Source organism: Lissotriton vulgaris, chromosome 1_1, assembly GCF_964263255.1.
Source record: "Lissotriton vulgaris chromosome 1_1, aLisVul1.2, whole genome shotgun sequence".
Classification (NCBI taxonomy): Eukaryota; Metazoa; Chordata; class Amphibia; order Caudata; family Salamandridae; genus Lissotriton; species Lissotriton vulgaris.
Genome location: NC_141685.1, coordinates 16,918,853 through 16,926,887, shown reverse-complemented (window position 1 = coordinate 16,926,887; position 8,035 = coordinate 16,918,853). Strand labels below are relative to the sequence as shown.

Here is an 8,035-nt window from a genome sequence, read left to right as displayed (position 1 = left end):
ATAAGGGCCGTAATGACTCCAGCCAAGTGCGCGGCCAGGAGCTCTGCGAGCACGTTTACCTCAAAATTAAGTAGTGAGATTGGTCTGTATAAACCACATTTAGTGGGTTACCTGGTTTTGGGATCACAGTTATCCCCGCCGTCCGCTTGTCTGGCGGCAAAACACCCGCCCGAAGTGGCTAATTAGACATGATTACCATGTGTTCTGCCGTTACATCCAGCATGGACTTGTACATCTCTACTGGCAGGCCTTTAGGGCCTGCTGCTTTTCCCGACTGCAGGTCACAAGATGCTGAACTAATTTCATCCACTGTTAAGCCTTTTTCTAATCGTTCCGTGTCCTCTTCCGTGAGGTGCGGCAGAGAAACGTCCCGCAGAAAGACTGCACTCCTCTTTAGTGTGTCTTGTGAATGAAGTATAGATTCCTTCCTAATATTTTGCAAATTCCTCTGCTATTTCTGCCCTTGTTTCATATTTATTCCCCATCTCATTTTCCTAGATAGGAACCCAGCTACCCTTCATCTGCCTGTTATGTAACCACGCTAGCCGTTATCCTCTACGTCATAGAGCCGATGTTGTGTGGCGAGCGCTTATGCCCCGGCACTGTCTTTTGCTACATCTCAGAGTTCTTTTTGATGAACTTGTAAGTGCTGTCTCTCTACTATCGCTTGTGGATCAGCTCCTGATGCTTGGGCTTCTAAACTGCGTATCTCATGCTCACGGGTAGCATATTTGATGTCATTTTCTTTCTTAATGCACCCTTCCTCTGATAACCATTTTAAAGGCCTCCCAGAGGGTCACCACGGATTCAATCGATCCTATATTTTCTTCAAAGTAGTGCTCTGCCCCCCCACCACCCCTCCTCATTCCATTTCTAAAATCCTCATCCTTGAAGAACCAGGGCAATGTGTGGTTCCTCCCCGGGGGCTTGTCAACCTCACCTCTACAGGGGAGAGGTAAGATTTGTCGCTAGCCATAGGTGCCGCCTCCCTAAATTCTCCTAGTCATGGGACTTGCATTATGATGTAGTCAATATAGGAGAGTGGGGTCTGCTTCCTATGGTCACCCCCACTTTTTGCTTTTTGCTTTTTGCTTCACTGGTTTTTCGACTTTAGTCTGGCCGTGGCCCTACTAATCAGGACCACAGCCTAGCTGTTCTCTCTCTAAATTGATACCATGTACTTTAGGTAAATCCCAAATTGGTTACTGGGTTACCCTTATGAGTCCCTGTATATGGTACCTTAGGTACCCATGGCATAGGTACCCCAGGGGCCTACCTGGGGCTGAAGCATGTATTCTGCCACCCCTGGGAAGCCTTCCAAAATGGCACCACAGGTCTGCTACTGCGGCATGGGTAAGGTGGTGTTAGCACCCCTTACTGGGATATAGTATACATATATATATATATATATTTCCGCACTTGCGCCTTTACTGCGACAGACTTGAATACTTGACCATCTAACAGGAAAAACACGGAAGACCCAGAGTGCAGGTGAGTTTCTTTATTCCTCAGCACACCACGCCAGCATAACGTTTCGGCCTACACAGAGGCCTTGGTATATATATATATACACACATATTAACCTATAAGTCACTCCTATGGCAGGCCTTGACAATCCTGAAGGCAGAGCGCTTGGTTTTATGTGAGAGGGTTGGAAGAACAGATAATTAGGAACAATTTTTAACTAATGGACATAACGTGACATCAGACAGTAATAAATCTAGTTAAACAACATGCATGGTACAAAAATATATGTTTTATTTTATTTAGAGATTTCTTTATAATTAAAAAGCACACATTTTAATGTCTCCTCTGTACATGTGATGATTAATCTACATATATAGTATGCTATACTGTTTTGTTCTTTTCCGTTTTTCAATACATTTTATAACATTTCATTGTCTGGAGACTGTAATAGTAGTGCTATACAAACTGATCATTTGCGATCTAAAAACATGGCTAGATGTAACAACTACGCGCGTTTCGGCTGAGGGCCTTCATCAGGAAGCCATGAAATTTCCAAATGAACCTATGCAAACAAAAAAATACATTACATGTCAGTGTCAGTGTGTTGTCCTAATCATAAATGTGCTCAAAAACATACAGTGCAATATATACAATTTTGTGGTTAAAAACACAGGCGAAAATGTCCTGAAAGTACTTGAGCCTGTCCTGCTATCTACAAATCTACATACAAAACAAGGTGCCCATCCTGACTGATTGTACATAAATATGTACAGACGAGTGTACATCCTAACTGGCTATACATGTGGGTATCTACGTGGATATATACAACATAGTGTACAATCTGGCTGTCTATGCATAGATATACACAGAAGATATATACAGAACAATGTGCACATCCTGGCTGTCTGTACATGAATGTAGGCAACATATTAGGTAACCTGACTGGTTGTTTACACAGATTGGTCGTAGGAACAGAGTCTAAAAGTCCTATAAGTGTGTCTTCTATCTGGACACTGGGATGAAAGTGAGGGATATGTTAAAATCAAAATTATGATAAAGATATGGGACTAATAGGGATGGCTACTATGGGTAGACATAGGAGGGAAAATGTTAAGTAAAAAACAAACAAATAAGGTATCAGGACTATGTGTGTACCTTTGTGTAATCGGATACAATGTCGTATAAGCCTCGGGTCACATTAGTTCACAAGAGACCGATTGAGTTAAGGGTGATTCTAGCAAAGAAGAAAAGGATTGATGTAAAGATATTGCGCTAAAGCGTAGAGTTCTAATTACTTTATTTTGCAGAGGGGACTTATATCTTAAATAAATACCTGCATCAGAAGTCCGTCGCAATTGCCAATAAACGGTGGTCCACAAGAGACCGATTGAGTTAAGGGTGATTCTAGCAAAGAAGGAAAGGATTAATGTAAAGATATTGCGCTAAAGCGTAGAGTTCTAATTGGTTTGATTGGCAGAAGGGACTTGTATCTTAAATAAATACCTGCATCAGTAGTCCGTCGCAATTGCCAATGAGGAAGGTTTAGCGTTGTCGGGAACTGCCCAGGAAGGAAAGGGGATTGCAGGGGAAATGATTAAAGTACCTGTGGGCCAAGACAGATATACGAGCGTGCGTTAATCAGAGAGCGGGGAAGGCGAATGGAAAGGGAAGGGAAGGGGGGGGTTTGAGGGGGAAAAAAAGAAAGGGGGGGAGAGAGGGGGGAAGGAAAAAACGGACGGTTTGTGGGGTCGGAATACAACCAGACAGTGTAAGTCTGTAATAGTGGAACAGAGACGGAGAGCAGCAGTAATACCTGTTTAGGCAGTCCGTCAAATATATTTGTAATGGGGGTCTGAGGGTCGGGTACTTCTTTCAGTACGGTACATCCAAGACGGTGTCCATACTAAGGTGATCTGGAAGCCAAGGAGGTAATAAACAGGGCATTGGTGAAGCGAAGCTTCGATATAAGCTGCATAACGTGGAGGCCAAGGGGCTAAGGGGCTGCGGCGTGTCAATGCAGACACGGGTAAAGTTACCTCACAGTTCTTGCAGCTGAAATTAATAACGTCGCTCCACTTAAAAGCAAAAGGATAAGGCCCACTCCCTCAGCACCTTGGTTCAACAAATCCCTTTATGAGGAAAGGAAGCAGCTAAGAGTCCTGGAGAAGCAATGGAGGCAATTGCCTTCCACTGACAATTTAGCCTTGCTTCGCACAGCAAGATCCAAATACCACAAGCACATCTTCCTTGAGAAAGCGACGCACTTCAAAACCCTCCTTGATTCCGCCAAAAATAGACCCAAAAAACTATTCGATCTCATCAAGACTCCAAGCTGCTCTCCCCCAACCTCCAAGGTGGAGGATTCTACAAAGAGAGCAGCGGAGTTCGCTGTTTTCTTTGATGAAAAGGTGAAATCACTTGTGGATCAGGTTGCTCATCCTACACCTCCAGAGGAGCGCAAATCCTTAACCATTTGGCAGAGCTTTGACCCCATATCTGAAGATGCCCTTCTCAAGTGCATACGCGAAACAAAGCCCTCCAACCATTCTCTTGACCCTATTCCCAGTGCCATTGCCTTTGACTTCTATACCCATTCCCTCTCCTATTGGTCCACTCTGATCAATATCTCCCTCTGGCAAGGATCCCTTCCTGTCTCCTTCAAAACTGGGCAGGTCACCCCTCTGCTGAAAAAGCCCACTGCTGATGCGAGTGACCTCAACAACTTCCGCCCCATCACCAACCTTCCCTTTCTTGCGAAGATCACGGAAAGATGTGTAGCCAAACAACTCTCTCGTCATATCAAGGACAATGATCTTCTTGACAATTGTCAGTCCGGCTTCATCCAAAACTGCAGCACTGAAACAGCCCTACTGCAAGTGGTTGATGATGCGCTGAGGATACTCGACTCAGGGGGGTCCTGTCTGCTAATTCTCCTTGACCTTTCCGCAGCCTTCGACACTGTTAATCACAACACCCTCCTCAATATTCTTCAACAGAGAATGGGCTTGGAGGGCACTGTGCTTAAATGGTTTGCATCCTTCCTCTCTGACAGATCTCAAATGATCAAAATAGCGAACAGTCTTTCTTCTCCTGTGGCGGTGGGTCAAGGTGTTCCCCAAGGCTCTATACTTGCACCCACATTGTTCAATCTCTACTTAGAACCACTGGGAAACCTCCTAAGCAAATCCGGGATTCACTATCATCTCTATGCAGATGACACTCAACTCTACCTCAAGGTTGCCTCCACTCATGACCTCTCCATCCTAAGCTCCACTCTCGACTCCATTCAAAATTGGATGTCATCTCATCAACTGATTCTGAATCCCTCCAAAACTGAATTCCTCCTCTTCTCCTCCTCACTCTCTCCTCCCCCGGTTCAATCATGGATGGATCAGATGAATCTACTTAACAATAAACCCATCATTGTCGACAGCGCAAAATCCCTTGGTGTCATTCTAGACAAAAATCTCAATCTAACTCCCCACATCAATTCTATTGCAAAATCTGCTCGCTACCAACTGCGCCTTCTTTGGGGAAAACGTCGCTTCTTCCCGGAGCATGACCTTATAACCCTGGTGCAATCGCTGGTCCTCTCCAGACTAGACTATTGCAATTCTCTTCTTACTGGCCTCCCCAAATCTCACCTGTCCCCACTTAAGTCTGTCTTCCATTCAGCAGCTCGTTTCATTTATGGGGCCAAAAGAAGCGATCACATCACACCGATGTTATCCACCCTCCGCTGGCTTCCCTTCGAAGCTAGAGCTATCTACAAGACCGCTTGTATCACCCACAAAGCCTTGCACTCCTCCTCTCCCCGCTACCTGGCAAATAAACTGAAACTCTCTGGAGGCTCTAGACCTTCACGCAATGCGGAGAATCTACTGCTTGAACCTCCCACTTTCAAGAAGGAAAGAACAATGGCCCAATCCTTTTCAGGCAATGCAGTGAGAATCTGGAACTCGTTTCCGCCTCAGCTCCGGACCACCGCCTCCTCCCAGGCCTTCAAAAGGGACCTCAAAGCTCTCCTCCTCCAGAGACACCTCCAAAAGTAATTCACGTCCTCTTGCTATTTGGAGGAAGACTTCCCACTACTGATATTTTCTACTTTCCATGACCATGGAAGTGTCTTCCCAGTGTTTGTCCTGTGGTTGGAGTGTCTGCCTTTTCGCAGTATTCTCCATGTTCTTGTGTTCAGTGCCCTTTTGTAACATGCACACACCACTTTGCCCTTGTAACACACGGCTGCTACCTCTCACATGTTTTTACCTTTGAATACTTGCACAAGTGCCACCTTGCCTACGTAACGCTTGTTCGTGTGCCTAGCATTTATTGCAGTATTATACCTCAAATTATACTCTGTTTTCTCTTATAACTACACACTTGTCACTTTCCTCTTGTGCACTTTTGACTACCTCATGTATTTTTGGTTGCTCACAATTTTTACTACTACCTCAAGTATTTTGTTTGCTCACAATTATCACTATTACCTTTACTACCTCATGTATTTTTGGTTGCTCACAATTTTTACTACTACCTCAAGTATTTTGTTTGCTCACAATTGTCACTTTTACCTTTACTACCTCATGTAATTTTGGTGGCTCACAATTTTTACTACCTCATTTATTTTGTTTGCTTACAATTGTCACTATTACCCTATGTAAGTAACGTTTGCTTTTGTAATCTGCTCTTTTGTAATGTTTCTCATTATGTTTCATTTCTGTTCCTAATGTGAAGCGCTCTGACGCCTTCGGGTAAAGTCCGCGCTATATAAAAATGCATAAATAAATAAATAAATAAATAAATAAACCTTGAAAAGAGGTCCCGCCTGCCTTCCAATGGTGGAGTCTTCCGGTATCTCAATGGGTCGGACCCGATCGGGGATTACCAGGAAGTAGCCGGTGTTTATAAAGGCATGTTGCTTACGTGATTGGGCCAATGGGCGGACAGGAATTCTATTACACGAATTCCGTGATAGAGGTAGAGAAGGGACTGTGTGAGATAGTATAGCTGGTTACACGAAACGTGGCAGACATGTTGGAACAGATAATGTCAGTGGGCAGGGAAGGATGAGTGATCTGGGGTGGCGAGGAAGGGCTGGCGGGGCGGGGTGGGTGGGGGCAGGGGAATATATGATATATAAAAAGCTAACCAGATGGTGTAGTAATATGGTGTATATGAAATTGAAGAGCTATGTAGCAAGGATAGTAATGATGGCAAAACGATAATTTAGCCATAATTATATTTAAGGACCTAATCCCAGGGTATTTCGTTGTTCATCCCTTTGATGTACGTGTCCAAAGTGAAAATCCAGTACACTTCTCTACATTTACGTACTTGTGTACTTTGTGAACCTGATGATTTACGTATTTTTTCTAGGATGTACCAATGTATGTCATTAGGATTGTGTTTGGCCTCCAGATAGTGTTTGACCAGAGGAGCCTGCATCTTTCCAGTTCGAATGGCTGATCTGTGTTCTGATAGGCGGGTTGACATCATGCGGGCGGTTTCACCAACATACCCCAAACCGCAAGGGCATAGTAGAAGGTAGACCACATTTGTGGTTTTGCAGTTGGTCAAAGTTTGGGATATGAGTGGTCTGTTATTGAAGGTCCATTCCTTAGTCTCTATAGCAACATCACAAGCAGTGCATGTAAGACGTTTGTAGTTGCCTACAACGGGGGTCATGCCAGTTAGAGCTCTTTGCGTTGCAGAGTTGTGTTTAGGTTCCATTCTTGACCGTACAACTAAGTCTTTTAGATTTTTGTTTTTCCTGTATGCAAAGACTGGCTTGGGGAGCTGGTGTTCTTTAGGTTTAGTGGCGTTCAGAATGTGCCAATTTGAGAAGACTATTTGTTGAAGTTTTGCATTCATGGTTGAATGCCTTGTTACAAAGACCCTCTTAGAGTTAGGTTCTTTGGTGCGGGATGTTAATAGATGTTGTCAATCAAAGAACCTTGCTCTTTTGTAGGAGTCAAGGACTAGTCGCTTAGGGTATCCTCGAGATATGAATTTGTTTTTCATCTCGGCTACCCTCTTGTCAAAGTCTATCACAGAAGAGCAGTTCCTTCGTACTCGAAGGAACTGACCAAACGGAATGCTTGATTTTTGGGTTTTTGGGTGGTAGCTAGTGTAATGTAAAAGTGCATTGCGAGCAGTTGGCTTCACATACAAATCTACATGGAGGTGGTTGTTTTCGCTGATGATGTTAATATATAAAAATTCTACCTGTGTTTGGCTTGATGTGGCAGTAAAATGTATATTGTCATCACATAGATTTAGCCAAGACACAAAAGTAGAGAGCGATTCTGTTTCTGAAGTCCAAATGAAAAAAAAATCATCTATGTAGTGTTGGACCCGGCCTCGTGGCGTGGTCCGACCCCTCCCGCATGGCGGGTCCCAGACTACCACTGCCCCTGTTCCCCGGACAAGAGCTGCACCTTCCGCCCCTCCGGGCCGCCACCTGCTCTTCCCCGACGGAACTCAAACTTACATCCGCAACCTTCTCGGCTGGCCCGGACCCTTTTCCCGGACCACCGTCTCCGGCCCAGCCGCCATCTTAGACCCTCCA

General features: G+C 44.5%; 1 long non-coding RNA gene across 1 annotated transcript; it reads right to left on the bottom strand.

Moving 5' to 3' along the window:
* Positions 1–1,797: 1,797 nt before the first annotated feature.
* Positions 1,798–6,347, bottom strand: LOC147736979 (uncharacterized). Its single transcript, XR_015308374.1, has 5 exons — positions 6,275–6,347; positions 3,281–3,380; positions 2,971–3,070; positions 2,623–2,701; positions 1,798–2,029 (listed from the first exon to the last, which is right to left on the bottom strand). It is a non-coding gene; the product is annotated as an uncharacterized LOC147736979 (long non-coding RNA).
* Positions 6,348–8,035: the final 1,688 nt, after the last annotated feature.